Raw genomic sequence first — 16934 nt, forward strand, 5'->3', positions numbered from 1 at the left:
TCAGCGGACATGAGTTTGAACAAACTCCAGGTGATAGTGAAAGGCAGGGAAGCCTGGCGTGCTGCAGTCCATGGGGCCACAAAGAGTTGTACACAGCTAAGCGACTGAACAGCAGCAACAACACCAATTATATATTTTGGTTCTAAAAGATGCCTAATTGAAATACATAATACAGAAGTTGAATGTATGTTGGTTCTAGATGGTAAGAGAAAGATAGATGAAATAGCAAACAGAAGTGAAAGTGAAAGTCGCTCAGTTGTGTCCGACTCTTTGTGACCCCGTGGACTATCCTGTCCATGGAATTCTCCAGGCCAGAATACTGGAGTGGGTAGCCTTTCCGTTTTCCAAGGGCTCTTCCAAACCCAGGGACTGAACCCAGGTCTCCTGCATTGCAGGTAGATTCTTTACTAGCTCAGCACAAGGGAAGCTGAAGAATATAGGAGTGGGTAGCTTATCCCTTCTCCAGTGGATCTTCCTGACCTAGAAATTGAACCGAGGTCTCCTGCATTCTAAGCACATTCTTTACCAACTGGGCAATCAGCAAATAGATATATAAGGCTATTGTCAGTTGCTTTAACTTTGGTAACCTTAACAGCAGATAAAAGTGGCTTAAACTATAATAAGGTTATTTCTTCTTTATGAAGAAATCAGGAGGAAGATGGTCTCAGAGATGGTTTCCTGACTTAATTAACCATGATACCAAGAGTTCATGACCTCGCCTATTTTTAAGGTTGCTGCAGCTCAACATATCAGGTTCTCATAGGAAGTCACCAGTCTGGGAAGGGGAAGGGATGAGGGGTGGTTTTCTCACTTGTCAGTGAGAAAATAATCCCCAGATTTTTTATTATGTCTCATTGACCAGAACTTAGGCTAAGTCCTCTCATAAGACAGAGCCTGCTAGTTTGTAGGTGCTTAATAAATTTTCGTTGAATGGCTTTATATTTAATAAAAGAGCAGTGGGATTGTCACAGTAATTCTGTGGGGTTTGGATTTGTGTGTGATCTTTACCTTCAAGTCAAAGTCTTTATTGATTACATACTTTTGTCCTGAAATGCTTAGTATAGAAATGTCCTTAGTATTTTTTTTTTTCCTAGTGAGCTAAAAGGGAGCTGTTAGAGATCATGGGTCTCAAACTTTTTTTTTCCCCCTAGATGAAGGAATAGACAGATATTCAAAAGATTGTGATAAATACTAACACTGAAACTTCTAGCCCTTGATGTCTTTTCCAATATGCTCTGTCTTTCTCTCATTTCTATCTCTTCCTCTGTCTCTCTCTGTCTCTATGTACGCTCAAAGAATGTAGTTGGTGCTGTGAAACTCCTAAAGGATCATGCTAAGAACTTTTTGTTGTGTCTGAAAGATGTGTTAAGAAAGGTTTTGAGATATATAGAAGTCCTCTTTGCGTTCTTTACTATTATTGTGTCATCACTTGACTTAAGTTGGACTCATAGCTCAGTGTTGCATTCATCATAGATAGGAAGTGGTTATTATTATTATTATTTTTTTTTACCAAAGCTCTTATTGATTATCAGGGTCAAACAGAGAATATTTTATGTGTGAAATACCCAACCATTACCATTTTTTGAAGTGACTTGAAGATCTCGGTGAGCTTCTCAGGTTGGATAACCGGGTCAATAACCACTTATTGCCATGAAATTAGACATGCTTGGTGTCTTAATTTTTTTCTACTGGTCATCTAGCCAAATTCACTTCAAGTGTGATGTTAAAAAAAAAAATCCTAAAATACAGCTTTGAAAGCTGAATGTCGCACACAGCAAAATGTCTTGTCAAGCTTGCTGCGTCATTCCTTCTTTTCTCACCCTAGCCAGACATAATGTGCATTTTCCTTGAGATACAGTTGCTGTTTTTAATTATGTGTGTAATTCTTTTTGTAAGTGGAACTTGTACTCCACATTTTCAGACTGAATAAATAATATACTACTGTGGGCTGTTTCAGCCGTTATTTTTTATCACAGATGTTGTCTTCCTAAGTGGCTTAAAGTACCTCTGTGTTTTGTCCGGAGTGTTAATTTGTCCTATATTATTGCCTGGGGTATTTCTTTTGTAATCACAACAACATTTCTATTGCAAAGCAGTGGTGAGGTTTTATTAAGCTCTTATTAATTTATAAGGTTAGCCAAAAAAAAAAAAAAATCTACTGAAAGGTACAAGTCTTCACTACAAATAAATTGCATGCCAATGGCAGTTACTAATTCAAAGCAGCTTTTGAATCCTAGTAGAAAGTTTTCAAATTCTCTGAATTATAACTTTAACTTAACTTGTCATCCAAAGAAATGAAACAGCTTTAAAAGGATGAGAGAGGAATGGTGAACAGAAGGAGATGGAATAGATCTGTCTTAGGAAGCAGATGTTTTAGTTCTGGATTTGCATTCCCCGTTGTTCCCTGCTGCTTCTACCCCTGCGGCAAATTGAATGTAAACTTTGGGTCATGGTCAAGGAAGACAGTGTCCAAAAGATTTAATACTACCTAAGGACTGTCCATGGAGAAGGCAATGGCAGCCCACTCCAGTACTCTTGCCTGGAAAATCCCATGGACGGAGGACCCTGATAGGCTACAGTCCATGCGGTTGCTAAGAGTCAGGCATGACTCAGCGACTTCACTTTCACTTTTCGCTTTCACACATTGGAGAAGGAAATGGTAACCCACTCCAGTGTTCTTGCCTGAAGAATTCCAGGGACCGGGGAGCCTGGTGGGCTGCCGTCTATGGGGTCACACAGAGTCGGACACGACTGAAGCGACTTAGCAGCAACAGCAGCAAGGACTATCCAAGATGGCTTCAGTCTAGCACAGTATTCCGTCTAATTGTAGTTAGACCTGGTTGCTTTCTTTAGCGGGTGTTTTCTTCTTTCCTTTTTGTCTTCTTTTCTAAGATGTCAATAAACATTATGGAGCAGAACATATAATACTGCAATATTTTCTGAAGTGTTTTTTAATGACAGAGTTGTTTATTTTTTAAGGTAGCAAGGTGGAAAGTGTTTTATTTTACCACAACATAATAAGGGAGGAAAACCAGCTGAATAAACATTTATCAACTAAAGTAGGTGCTAAAGCTGGGTGAGAATCCCCATTCGAACCTTGATCATGTGTGAAGAGCCTTTCTTTTAGTTTATAGCAGATATTTGCAAAATTGCTAGTGAGGCTACAAAGCAGTGTCAACTAAAATAAGTCTGCTAGAAGCCTCTGTGTTTTAAAATGTAAGTAGTTTAGACAGTGAGAAGTCTGTGCTCTTTGTTTAGAATCTTTCTTAAGGTAGTTGTGGAGGAAAAGCAATTAGGCAAATCATACTCCTTTTCCTCAAAATGCTTCATTGAATTGTTTCACTCTCATGTGTGATATGTTGCCAAATAAGTCTATATGGAAAATGGAAATCCTGAACAAATATGGCAAATATACAGCTGTTAATTTGTTAGTTAATTGGAATATTGACAAATTCAATAATGTGTTTAAGACTTTTGACCTCAACTTTAAGAAGAGTTAATGGTGACCAGAGCTCTGTCTTAACACTTAAGGCTGTTGTCCATTATATGAATAATTGGTTTTCAAAGTGTGAAGCAAATATGGCCAAGTAAGGAGGAAGCCTGGGAAAAGTTTTTTCACTGCCCAGTCTTAAATAAAACAAACAAACACAGCAATAATACCACAACTGTATAAAAATGTGATAATTGCCCATTGTGTGTTAAAGATGATTTTCAAGATTTAGACGTAGGAGGAAAATATGCAAGTAGAAAAACATATAATTTGTAAATGAGAAGTTACAATAGTGTGTTTAAGTGTGGTATGTGTGTTACGATTTCAGGAGGTATTTGTGTAGACATTGGATATGCAATTCATGGAATACTCCAGGCCAGAATACTGGAGAGGATAGCCTTTCCCTTCTCCAGGATATCTTCCCAACCCAGGGATGGAACCTAGGTCTCCCAAATTTCAGGTGGATTCTTTACCAGCTGAGCCATGAGGGAAGCCCATGTATTTTAAGGGGTTTTTGTCTATGGATATTATTGCTAAGAACCAGGCAAAATATAAGGAAAATAAAGGAAGGCAATTTAAAGAAAGATATTAAGTAAATTATCTCCAGGAAGATCCCCCAGAGGAGGGCATGACAACCCACTCCAGTATTCTTGCCTGGAGAATCCCATGGACAGAGGAGCCTGCTGGGCTACAGTCGATAGTGTCTCGAAGAGTCAGACATGACTGAATCAACTTAAGCATTAAGAAAATTAGTAGTACAATTAGTATATTTGTGTGATGGAAATCATGAAGGTTCTGTATAAATCACTTAAGGAATGAGAAATATTGTGTTCTGAATCTCGGTTTTAGATGTGGTATTCTGCAGAGATAGAGCATCATTGAATCCCCAAATGTGGAGTGTACTTGAAATATATCTAGTGTAGCTCTCTCGTCTGATCTTATTCATCATGACCATCTTGCCTCTGTTTTGGAGAACTCACTAACCTCTGAAGCGGTGCGTTCCATCACTAGACACTCAAGTTCTTCCATGTAGCTCAATATCAAACTGTGAGTAAGTAATTCCATGATCTCTGTCTTCATGATAAGTTTAGATCAAGTCTGAATTTGATGTGACGATAATTTGGAGAAATTTATTTTTGTTCTTCTAAGTTAACCTTTTACTTGGATAAATAAACCTCTTTTCTTCAAAAGTTCCCCAAGTCCAAGATTCACATGTCATTTTGTTTGCTTCTTTGAATATATTCCAGTTTTAAAGTCTCTTCTCAAATGGTTCCCTAAAGTTAGGTAACCTTGGATAACTGACTTAATCATTCTGAAAATGAGGATATTAGCTTGAATGTTACCACCCTGTAAAGTAGATGGTGAATTTGAATTCTTCTGTTACAGAGTATAACAAAAATGAATTAGAAAATCTTTCTCATCACTCCTTTTTATGGTTAGTATGTGTAATAACAACAGGCAGTAGTAACAGTGATAATAGCTTACAGTAATACATAACAATACTGAGATATTTTGAGCTTGTTTTATCTATAGATACCGTAGCTTTGATTATGTATTGTGTTTGTTTTTATTGCAGTCTGAGTTTGCATTTAATTTTTTTTCTCTTTGGTGGCCACGTCGTGCTGACTTACTGCATTTTCCTTTTTTCTGAAATCTTCAAGTATCTTTCCATTCATTTGTAGCTGACTCATGATCTCTCATCCTGTAGCTCCTGGCTTTGAGCACAGTTTTGGGTCTTGGAGTTTAATCCTTATCCCTATTAAACCTCAATTGGTTTACTTCAGTTGGTCATTCCATTCTATCAGGATATGTTTGGGTACTGAGTTCTGTTAATCTAATCATTCCCCCCACTTAAAATAGTATCAATATACATTCTTTTTTTTTTTAATCAAGCATTGTTTTCCATCTGACTTTATTTCCCTGATTAGAAATGGAATGCATACTCATTGAGTAATCATTGGCCAACTAAATCAGTTCTGTTGGAACACTAATATTTAGTCAGTTTTCATCGGTTTGACAATTGCAGTTGATAAATAGCTATAGCCTCCCATTCTTTCTGAGGCTCTTCTCTTTCTTTACCATCTTGTTCTCTCATCTGAGATGAGCTGGACCTCCCCAAGGACCAGCTACTTAAAGTTTAATGCTGAATGTAGTAGAGGCTCTAGAAAGCCCTGTTTCAGCACTGCCAATTCTCTGTCAGTTGTTAATGTTTTAAATATCAGACCTGATTATAACATAATGTATGTGAAATCCACAGCCAACAACTGCCACTTACCTTAATTACAAGGTCTAGTCCTCCAGATTGTATTTGAGGCAGGAGGGATTTTAGAGGGAGTTTTCAGTGATGAAAGCTATGTGGGACTTTACTGTGAAAGTTGTTCCTCTCATTCAAATCAGGAAAAGGTTTGGGACTTTGTCTGTTCTACCTATCAACTTATTTTCCACTTTACTTTGTCTTATCAGAGCGTAGCTCCAGCCTTTTGCATCAGGTTTTCCTTTCGTTAGTGTAGAAAGTAAGAAACAGTGGTATTCTTTGCATGTTCACAAAGATTGTTGACTCTTGCTCCTATGAACCTGTGGAAAAGGAGTCCTGTGTATACTTTAGTCAGGAAATGGTTTTGATCACCTTGTTAATATGCTGGGACAACCCTAGCAAAGTGGGACACTATGGTGGGCAAAGTAATGGCCTCCCAAATATAGCTACATCCTTATCCTCAGAACTTGTGAATATGCTATCTTTAAAGATTTAAAATGGGAGATTATCCTGTGTTATCTGGGTGGGTTTGGTACAGTCACAGTGGTTCTTGTAGTGGAAAGAGAGAGGCAGGCGGGTCAGAGAAGAGAGGATGAAAGCAGAGGTTGTGTGATGAAATTTGTTGCTGGCTCTGAGGAGGAGGAAAGAGCCCATGAGCCGGCAAATGGCTGCTGTCAGCTGGAAAAGGAACTGGATCCTCTTCCAGAGCCTCCAGAAGGAGAACAGTCCTGACGTTGACTTCCATCCAGTAAAACCCCTTTTGGACTTAAGGCCTTTGGAACTGAGAGCTGATAAATTTGTGATTTTTTGCTACTAAGTATATAGTAACAATAGGAAAATAATGCAAACACCACTATCACTTTTTTTTTTGGCCACTAATAATAGTTATCTGGTTGCAGTTCTTATACTGGTAAGGACAAGCCAGAGGACAGAAGAAACAAAACTGTCTGGACTGCCTCCCTCGGTCATTGTGGAGACAGAAAGGTTGGGGTTTTGTGTGGTTGGTGTTCTCTCTCACAGAACTACTCAAAATTCTCTTCTATTCTACCATCATGGTTTTTTTCTTTCTTTTTGTCCCTTCTGATTGCTTAGTCTCTAATCTGTGTGATATATACCACAGCCAAAAAAAGAACAAAAAATAGGACCCTGTTAGATGAAAAATAAAGATGGAAGTCTAATTTTCAGAAGGACCTTTTCACATAAACTAATACCTGTCTCTGAAGCACGGCCCTCCCTTTGCCCTGCCCCCAACACCGCTTACAATGTGACATGCACTGTCACCTTGTCATAACAGAAGCTTCGATTCTTAATGTGAGTTACACTTGAAAGATGGCTTGACTCAGGATAAACCAACTACAGAGGTCTGCTCGATGCAAACTAAGTACCAAGGCTGAAGCTCAGGAAGTAAGAGGAATTTAAAAAGTAAATGGCTTGACTCAAGAAATGTAGAATAGTGACTTCTCGATGGAGTTTAAATAGTTAATTTGTATCAAAGTTGAACTCTGAAATTGGGAAAACTATAAAGAATAACTTGGCGAGATTTGAATAGTCTGTTTTTGAAGTTGTTATTTAAAGACTAGACGACTTTGTGATCAATAGAAAAGTCAATAACTGTAGAACACTCTATGGTGAAATCCGTCTGTTCCAGACAGCTTTCCAGTTTGTCGCACTAATTTTGTATCATTTAGACCTTTTAGACCATGCTGTGAGTTTCAAAAGAAGCAGTATTGACCAAAGGGGATTGACTAAAATACAGTTGTGCTGCTTTATTGTATGTTATTATTCTTCAAGAATAACTTAAAAAAAATTGATTGTGTGTGCGTGTGCATGCATGTGTGTGTGTAATTGTAAATTAAATGGGGCAAGGGCTTTCCCAGTGCAGAAATTTCAAGACTGGAGACATTGGATTAGTAGAAATAGCATTTGAACAGCAATCTAAAGATCTGATTTTTTTTCCCCTTAATCCTCCTCCTTCCTCACTATGTGATCTTGGATGAAAGCGTTTATTTTCCTCTCTAAAAAAGTAGGAAAAGCTTTTGTGACATCATGTGATGCATATAAAAATACTTTGAAAACTAGAAAGTTCTATGTATATGCTAAGTCATGGTGATTTTGATATAAAGTTCCTCATCATTCTTCTGTCCTCCGTTAGCTACTTAGGGGATCCAGAGAGAGTCACAAGCCAAGACAGACTGGTGTGACCAGTGTTGACTTTAGTGTGGTGACAGCGTGAGTGTCATGCCGTCCACATGTCTGTGACAAGTGTGGCTTTGTTTCTCTGTCATTGCTTTACTCTCCTAATACCATTTCTACCCTCAATACTGCTAATGCACCATGACCAGTATAGAAAGAGTATTAGTTCCAGGGTAGTTGCTTGTGAGCCTAATGTAGAGAATGAAACTCTTGTTTGGTTTGAAAGTTGGGCTTTTGGTGGAGTGCACTTCCTACCATGATGATCATTTTCAGCATATGGAGCCCATTAAGTGGTGTTGGAACTGGATTCACAGTTTAATGTGCTAACACTGCATCTGTTTCTGCCCTGATGATAGCACCTGGATCAGTTTAAAACTGATGTAGAAGTTTAAGATGTGGTGTAGTTAATTTCTAAAACAACTGTTGATCTTTATACGTGTGAACCCCATGGTCTTTCAAATTCCAGATGAATTCACTGCCATTTAAACTGATACCTGTGTGTGCTTTCAGAATGGGAAATAAAAAACACATGCCTTCCCCTCTAGAAACTTTTTTTTCACTTAAATTCTGAGAGGTGACCATGATGAGATTATTAATTTTTTTTTCCTTTATTGGGGGGATGGAGAAGAAGATCCCTTTAGGTTTCTCTTTATAATCTGTATCAAATAACTCATCCAAAATGAATCGCTGATGGATGATTTTCCTTTCTGCTTTAACAAACATAGGCATACACATAGTCCAAGCCATTGATGATGCTCTAAGTCATTGATTCCTCTTGAAAGCCCTGGAATGGACAAGTATTAAAAATTAAATTGAGGTGATTCTGTTACTGAGACTGCACGCCTTATCTCTGTGGCTGGCTAAAAGCAGAGTGCTAGTTCACTGGAGCTTTGAAAAATGACTTTTCCCAGTGACCTCCTGCTTTTTAAAGACGGCAGAGTTTGGAGTTTCTTTTTAGATGTTAAATGCCCTTGGAGGGTTGTCATCCAGTTATATTCCCATTAGAAAGACTGAACTTCTCTCCAGGATGCCCCCAGAAAAGAAACCATTAGAAGGCAGAGCTATATAGCATTTGGGGATGTCTGTTATGTTCTTCTCCCCAAGGCAACTTTTAATGTTAGTTTTTCAATGTGAAAATCCATCTGCTCTGAGTGGAATGACCATGATAGAGTGTGTGACATTGCCTTTTCTTACAAGATGATCACATTTCTGATCTTGAACTCTTCTAGATTGTCTTCTGGGCCGTCACAAATTATAGCCAGTTTACAGCCCACCTGCCTAGGATTGGCTTATATGAACAATGTATAGAGGACTCTTTCAAATACTATGTTGACTTTTACATTTTGTTAGCCAAGATTTAAAAGGTTTAGTATGTACTGGCCTGCTCTTTAGAAGTTGGTATCTTTGAAAATAATGAACTCTGTGTGTGTGTGTGTGTGTGTGTGTGTGTGAGAGAGAGAGAGAGAGAGAGAGAGAGAGAGTGAGAGAGAGAGAGAGAGAGAGAAGAAATTCCTGGAGTAATCCTTTTCCTACTTTGTGCAAGAAAAAATAGGCCTTGGGAAGCTCAAAAAAATAGTTTGCAGAGCACATTATATTTTATTAGACTTGATGATCTTTTGTCAAAAAGAAATACCCAAGCCTAGCTTCTTTGATGATATACAACTGTTGGGCATCCCATGAGGCCGCTTCCCAGAATATCCTAATTAGACTGCTCTATGACATCAGTCCTGTGACTTTTTCTCCTTTCTGTTACCCTTTTTGGTTCCTTCACTTAACCTTACTGTCATCCATTATCCCAGATGAGTTAGACCTCTGGGAACATCATTCTTACTCTCTTAAGTTAGGCTAATGGGATTAATTAATGATGAATACAGGCACCATTTCAAGTGGGTGTGGTGAGGGAGAGAGGAACAAAAGGATCTGAAGAATATGCTAAGAGAAAAGATAAACAATGCCAGGGACTAAATGCTCGATGGAATTCGATGTTGTAGAGTGGTATACTACAGGCTCCAGGAAGGCAAGGGAGGTGATTCACTGCGAGAACAGCCATTTGCTAAGCAACTACTGTGTGTCAGGAGTTAACCTCATTTCATTATTATCTTACTTTATCTTCCCCCAGGAACAGCAGTTTATAGATGAGAATACTGACTCATCCAGTTAGTATATTCAAGAAGAAACATTTGAATTGAGATTTGGCTAACTCTAGAGTGTGTACTCTGTATATATATGTGTGTGTGTGTGTTTTACACTTAACATGGCTTTTAGGAGTTGCTTCAGATAAAAGATGTAGATTAAATTCTTATAGATTGGAGTGAAAAATTGGATCTGTTATGCTTAGATTCCTCTGATTAAATACTATCTCCCATTTCTTACAGAAAGGTTCTGCTTGTTTCATTACTTGTGAATTTATTTAATTAGCATGGATAGTTACGTTAAAAATTTTTTTCTTTTATTGGCAATGGACAGGGTGACAGAAACTATGTTTAATGAAGGCAGTGATGGTTGCTGCTACTGCTAAGTCACTTCAGTCATGTCCGACTCTGTGCAACCCCATAGACAACAGCCCACCAGGCTCCCCCATCCCTGGGATTCTCTAGGCAAGAACACTGGAGTGGGTTGCCATTTCCTTCTCCAGTGCATGAAAGTGAAAAGTCAAAGTGAAGTCGCTCAGTCGTGTCTGATTCAGCGACCCCATGGTCTGCAGCCCACCAGGCTCTTCCATCCATGGGATTTTCCAGGCAAGAGTACTGGCGTGGGGTGCCATTGCCTTTCTCCAGCAGTGATGGTTAATACAGAGCAAAAATGATCTTGTGGTCTGTATTGAGATTTCTAGTTTTGTGGAGGATCTAGTAGTCTTAGATACAGAGGGTAAAACAGACCCTTCTTATATCCAGCTCTTCCAAGTCTGAGGATTCAGGGGCCAGAAAAAAGGTAAAATATACCATCCTGAAGAGTCTTAAAGGGGCATGTTGGTGCTTCACAATTTGTCCTGTTTATAACATGAGATCTGAGAAAGATGATAGTTTTCATTGTTCAACATAAGTATTTTAAATGCCTACCATGTGATTTATTTAAAGGGCCACAGAGTAAAAGGTGTCGGGGCTTCCTGAAGTTTGATTTATTTCCTGATAATTAAAGCTTGGTCAGGGAATGGCATCTAATATATATTAGAAATTACTATGTTTGGGAATGCTGATATATTTGAATGGTAGAGTTAATATCTTTCTTTCCTCGTTCTGGGATGAAATATCTCTTGCCTTCCATGTCAAATTAGAGACTTGCTGGTGGTTTGTGGACCAAATGTTTGGGTACTTTGTGTAGGCTCATCTGTGTTAGTTTTAAATTAGAGCGTTTTCCCCTTGCCGATCTGTTTTTCATCAGGGCTCATCTATTCTTGTGTCCAAAAAGACTCTCTACTTCAGCTGTGAGGCTGATTTGACTGTAGGGATGTCTGTGTCTCCTGTCATCACAGGCAGTCCTGGTGAAACGTTCCATGTTGTGTGTGTGTTGCTACAATATGTTTAAAGTATGATCTTTCTCAGATGTATACGTGTGTGTATAACTATTTTATGGCTGAAAAGGGATGCAGACAGCACAATTTCTGCCAGAATATGTTTTCTATTATATTTTGTAATATGAAATTATAGGTTTGTTTTTGGTTTTTATAAAGCTGCCTTTTTCACCCGTCACTGGGAGACAAGTAACACCTTCCTTTGACTCACGTTTTCTAAGACTCCTTAGTGTTAAAAGAAGACTTTCTTTCCAGAATGTAGAAATTAAAAGAATATGGCTCAAGAGCATTTTGTAGCCTTATTGAGTCTTGAGGGCAGATATATGGATTCCAGACAAAATGCAATAATAGACTAGGATTTTACTTTCAAATCATCTTACAAACACTTCTTGTGGGAGATTTATTGTCCATGTGGAGGAACAGAGGTGCTTTGAAGGTTAAATGGAGTAGTTTAGAGAACAGTGTTCAAGGTCTTTCTCTGCCTCTTGTTAAGTATATGCTCTTCTTTAATTAACTTAACCCATCCAGCTTACTTTTCTCTTTTAAAGCAGTATTGTGAGAATAAAAGGAGATAATGTGTGTGCGTGCTTTGTAAGCTTTGTGATCTCAGTGTAAATATGAAGTAGCACTTGTTTTATTATGTGTGTTTAGTTAGAGTTAATGCTTCATTGGCATGAACAGAACATTTCCCCCCTCTCTGATAAAGCATGTAGACAAATCCTGGCAGAACTAAGAATAAGATACCTCTGAACGTCCTATTTAAGCTTACAAAGCAGTTCAACCCCTGTCATCAAAAACAGAGCACCAGACATAGTGTTGGACAGATACAGCTTTGGTGTGAAATCTAGTTGCTCTGAAACTCTGAAGGATAAACAGGAGAGTGTATATAATTATGTATGATCGTCTCTATGGTCTAGTAGGGTGTATGTGGACAGCAATACCAAAATCCCACAGAAAAGGTTGCTTAAACAACAGAAATGTATTTTCTCACAGTTCTGGAGGGTTGAAGCCAGAGAACAAGGTGTAGGAAGGTTTGGTTTCCCCGAGGCCTCTTCTTGGCTTGCAGATGTCCACCTTCTTGTTGATCTGCACGTTTATTTATTTATTTTTTTTCTGTGCCCATATGCCTCTCCTGTTTCTCTGTGTGTCCAAATTTTGTTGATGACACCAGTTATTAGATTGCATTAGGGCCCAGCCTAATGGCCTCATTTTAACTTCGTTACCTCTTTAAAGCCTGATTTCCAAGTGTAGTCACATTCTGAGGCACTTAAAGATTCAACATATGGATTTTAGGAGCCCACAGTTGAGCCCATAATATCGGGTCGGCAGCAGACAAGGAAACGAGGTTTGGATTCCAGTGTGAGTGGCTCTGATCTTTACCAGTGCACTTGTCTCTGGCAAGACTGCTAACTTGGCGTGTCCACATCTGCTTACTCATGGGGGTGGTGACAAGGATTCAAGATAGCCGTGAACATGAGCACATTTTGTAAAATGTAAAGTCATGATATAAATGCAAGGTAGTATTATAACAAAAGTACCTGTGAGGGATACATTGGCAGCATGTGGAAAATTTTAAGTAGAAGAGACAAAAGATCATTGCAAACATTTGGCTAAAAGAAGCTACTTGGCTCATCTCTTTGGCTGAAGGAGGTGCATGGATAAAGAACGGTGATTTGGTTAAGACTTAATTCAGAGAAGACAGGAGTTAGGCTTACAGATAAGCCAGACATCTGGATGATGTAGTGTGAATATCGTCCCATCTCCCAGTGCCTGTTTTCTTAAAGCCTGTTAGTTTCTTGGTTGGAAAAAGATTTCCCCTGCTTTCCAGGATCTGGCAGCAAGAGCTCTCAGTGGGTTCTCAAGCAGTGGTCTTAGCCGGAAGGCAGTTTTCCTATTTACTTTAAGTGACGATTTTACGATCCCTTCTCAAGGATATGATTTTTTTGTTTGTTTGTTTAGGTAATACTTGACTAGTTGGAAAAACTTCCATGTACTTTAGCATATCTATTCTGAAATGTGTACAGCATGCTTATGTACATAGGCAAATGTTTTAACTGGAAAGGTGTATTCTAAGATTGCCATGCTTACCTATTTAGAATGCATCTGGATAATCAAATTCTTAAGCACAAAGGTACATCATCATCTTTTATTCTGTAAAAGCACACAGAAGACTACACACAAAATAGGTGTTCGTGGAATCGCATGGTTATGCTTGTGTTCTTTCTTGGATTCTAGTGTCTGATAGAGTCCTGTTTCTTTTGAAAGCTTCGAATTATATTAAAACATATAATCTCATATTCATTTCTGCTCTTAGAAAAGACAAACATTTGTAATTTTTTGTTTGTTTGTTTGTTTGGCTGCATGACACATAGGATCTTAGTTCTCTGACCAGGGCTCAAACCCAAACCCACTGAAGTGAAAGTCCAGAATTTTAATCACGGGACCACCAGGGAAGTGCTGTAATATTTTAAAGTGGAAAAATTATAAGGAACCAGTCACACTTTAATGCACAGACCCAATTGTAAGGGAAACATAGTATGAAATGTAAGAAAATCAAATTTTAATTACCTTTTAATAGAACTATGAATTTATGAAAACCTGTGAAACTGAAATTCATAACATATACAAAATAGTATACTGAAGTGGTTCATAAACTTGGAGTTAACTTTTGAAAGTGAAAAAGCTTCATGGCACCTCCTCTTGTTATTGTTGTGTGTTTTTGCTTAGTCATGTCTGACTTTGCAACCCCATAGACTGTAGCTCACCTGGCTCCTCTGTCCATGGAATTTTCTAGGCAAGAATACTGGAGTGGTTTGCCATTTCCTTCTCCAGGGGATCAATCCCAAGTCTCTTCATATCAGGGAAGCCCAAAACCTCATCTAGATGTTGCTAACTTAAAGTCTGGAAAATTAGGAATAAAGATATTTTCATTATGCTTTTGAGACTGATTGAACTTAATGCCAATGTGAAGGAGGTGAGTTGTAAGTATAATATTTTATGTTATGGTGGCATCATATGGATATAGTGAACAAGTAAATGTGTGGAAAGTATTTTTTATCATGCAATTTGCAAGGCAATGAAAAACTTTTAAGTTGTTAAGAAGCTAATATTATGGTAGAGGACTGTTTTAATCAGTGAAATTAAATGCTTGGAGTATGGTTTTCATGATGATCCCATGCTATTAGATTTTGCTTTAATCTTGCAAAATGCTTTTCATGTTAATACTTGAATAAACATTTTTAGGTAACAGAAGTTTTAATTTTATAATTTAAAAAAAAGTTATTTTACTTATGTTTTTATTGGCTGCACCACATGGCATGCCATCATCTGCAGGTTGTTAGTTCCCCGTGTCCCACTGCAGTGGAAGTGCGGAGTGCTAGCCTCTGGGCTGCCAGAGAGGTCCCAGAAGTTTTCATTTCAAATCAGCAGCTTTCTTTTACATGGATTACTGAGTTTTTTCTTGACCATTTCCTGTAGAAACTGTGAACATGGAAGCATTGATTTATTTGTGGAACTAAAGACACTTACTTAGTCAAGGTTCATCCTTTTCATTTTCTCCCACCAAGACAAGAGAGTGTCTGGGAAAACTCTAGTCTTGGGAAGCTTTAGAGAGTGAATCTGAATCTGCGACAGCTCTGGGGCTCAGTTTAGCTGCTTCTCGGGCCATGTTTAATCAGATCCTTACTTTCTTTGTTTTGGGGGTGGGGGACTGGAGAGGGTTGCTGTTTACATATAGCTCATAAAACTCCTTTATTGCTTATAGGAAAAACTCCTAAAGGGATGGAAGAGGGGACCACTAAAAATATTCTTTAGTTACAAGGCTGAGCATTCTCAGACTTAACCTTGTTGCAAAGCTAGCAGTTACTTGGGGACCGTGTCCCTTAGATGTTTGACAACAGGCACTTTGTTATGCCTGTGGCCTCTTTTCATCCAGCATCAAGACAGCCCGATTTACATTTTTTTTTTTTAAAGGCTAGTTTCTTAGGAGTTTCTTCAATCTCTGCCATTGAAGGGTTTACAATCTAGTAGGAGGAGATGAAGATGGAAACAAGTTTAGGAATGTGTTATGTTGTTAATGATAAATTCATCTAAAGCATCAGTTCAGTTCAGTTCAGTTCAGTCACTCAGTCGTGTCCGACTCTTTGCGACCCCATGAATCACAGCACACCTGGCCTACCTGTCTATCACCAACTCCTGGAGTTTACTCAAACTCATGCCCATTGGGTTGGTGATGCTATCCAGCCATCTCATCTTCTGTCGTCCCCTTTTCCTCCTGCCCCGAATGCCTCCCAGCATCAGTCTTTTCCAATGAGTCAGCTCTTCGCATGAGGTGGCCAAAGTATTAGAGTTTCAGCTTCAGCGTCAGTCCTTCCAATGAACACCCAGGACTGATCTCCTTTAGAATGGATTGGTTGGATCTCCTTGCAGTCCAAGGGACTTTCAAGAGTCTTCTCCAACACCACAGTTCAAAAGCATCAGTTCTTCGGCGCTCAGCTTTCTTCACAGTCCAACTCTCACATCCATACATGACCACTGGAAAAACCATAGCCTTGACTAGATGGACCTTTGTTGGCAAAGTAATGTCTTTGCTTTTGAATATGCTATCTAGTTTGGTCATAACTTTCCTTTGAAGGAGAAAGCATCTTTTAATTTCATGGCTGCAGTCACCATCTGCAGTGATTTTGGAGCCCAAAAACATAAAGTCTGACACTGTTTCCACTGTTTCCCCATCTATTTCCCATGAAGTGATGGGACCGGATGCCATGATCTTCGTTTTCTGAGTGTTGAGCTTTAAGCCAACTTTTTCACTCTCCACTTTCACTTTCATCAAGAGGCGTTTTAGTTCCTCTTCACTTTCTGCCATAGGGTGGTATCATTTGCATATCTGAGGTGATTGATATTTCTCCTGGAAATCATGATTCCAGCTTGTGCTTCTTCCAGCCCCACATTTCTCATGAGATAGTCTGCATATAAGTTAAATAAGCAGGGTGACAATATACAGCCTTGACAGACTCCTTTTCCTATTTGGAACCAGTCTGTTGTTCCATGTCCAGTTCTAACTGTTGCTTCCTGACCTGCATATAGGTTTCTCAAGAGGCAGCTTAACTGGTCTGGTATTTCCATCTCTTTCAGAATTTTCCACAGTTTCTTGTGATCCATACAGTCAAAGGCTTTGGCATAGTCAATAAAGCAGAAATAGATGTTTTTCTAGAGCTCTCTTTTTTTTTCCATTATCCAGCGGATGGTGGCAATTTGATCGCTGGTTCCTCTGCCTTTTCTTTTGTTTATTTAAATTTTATTCTTTTACTTTACAATACTGTATTGGTTTTGCCATACATTGACATGAATCCACCACAGGTGTACATGAGTTCCCAACCTTAAACTCCCCTCCCACCACCCTCCCCATATCATCTCTCTGGGTCATCCCAATGCACCAGCCCCAAGCATCCTGTATCCTGTGCTGAACCTAGACTAGCGATTCATTT

The 16934-nt window shown here is 38.8% G+C and overlaps 1 protein-coding gene across 1 annotated transcript in view; it reads left to right on the forward strand.

Moving 5' to 3' along the window:
* TMTC2 (transmembrane and tetratricopeptide repeat containing 2) overlaps positions 1–16934 on the forward strand; it is a 433234-nt gene that overhangs the window by 144937 nt on the left and 271363 nt on the right. The gene's annotated exons all lie outside the window — the stretch shown is intronic.

The sequence above is a fragment of the Capra hircus genome, chromosome 5 (assembly GCF_001704415.2).
Source record: "Capra hircus breed San Clemente chromosome 5, ASM170441v1, whole genome shotgun sequence".
Taxonomy (NCBI): Eukaryota; Metazoa; Chordata; class Mammalia; order Artiodactyla; family Bovidae; genus Capra; species Capra hircus.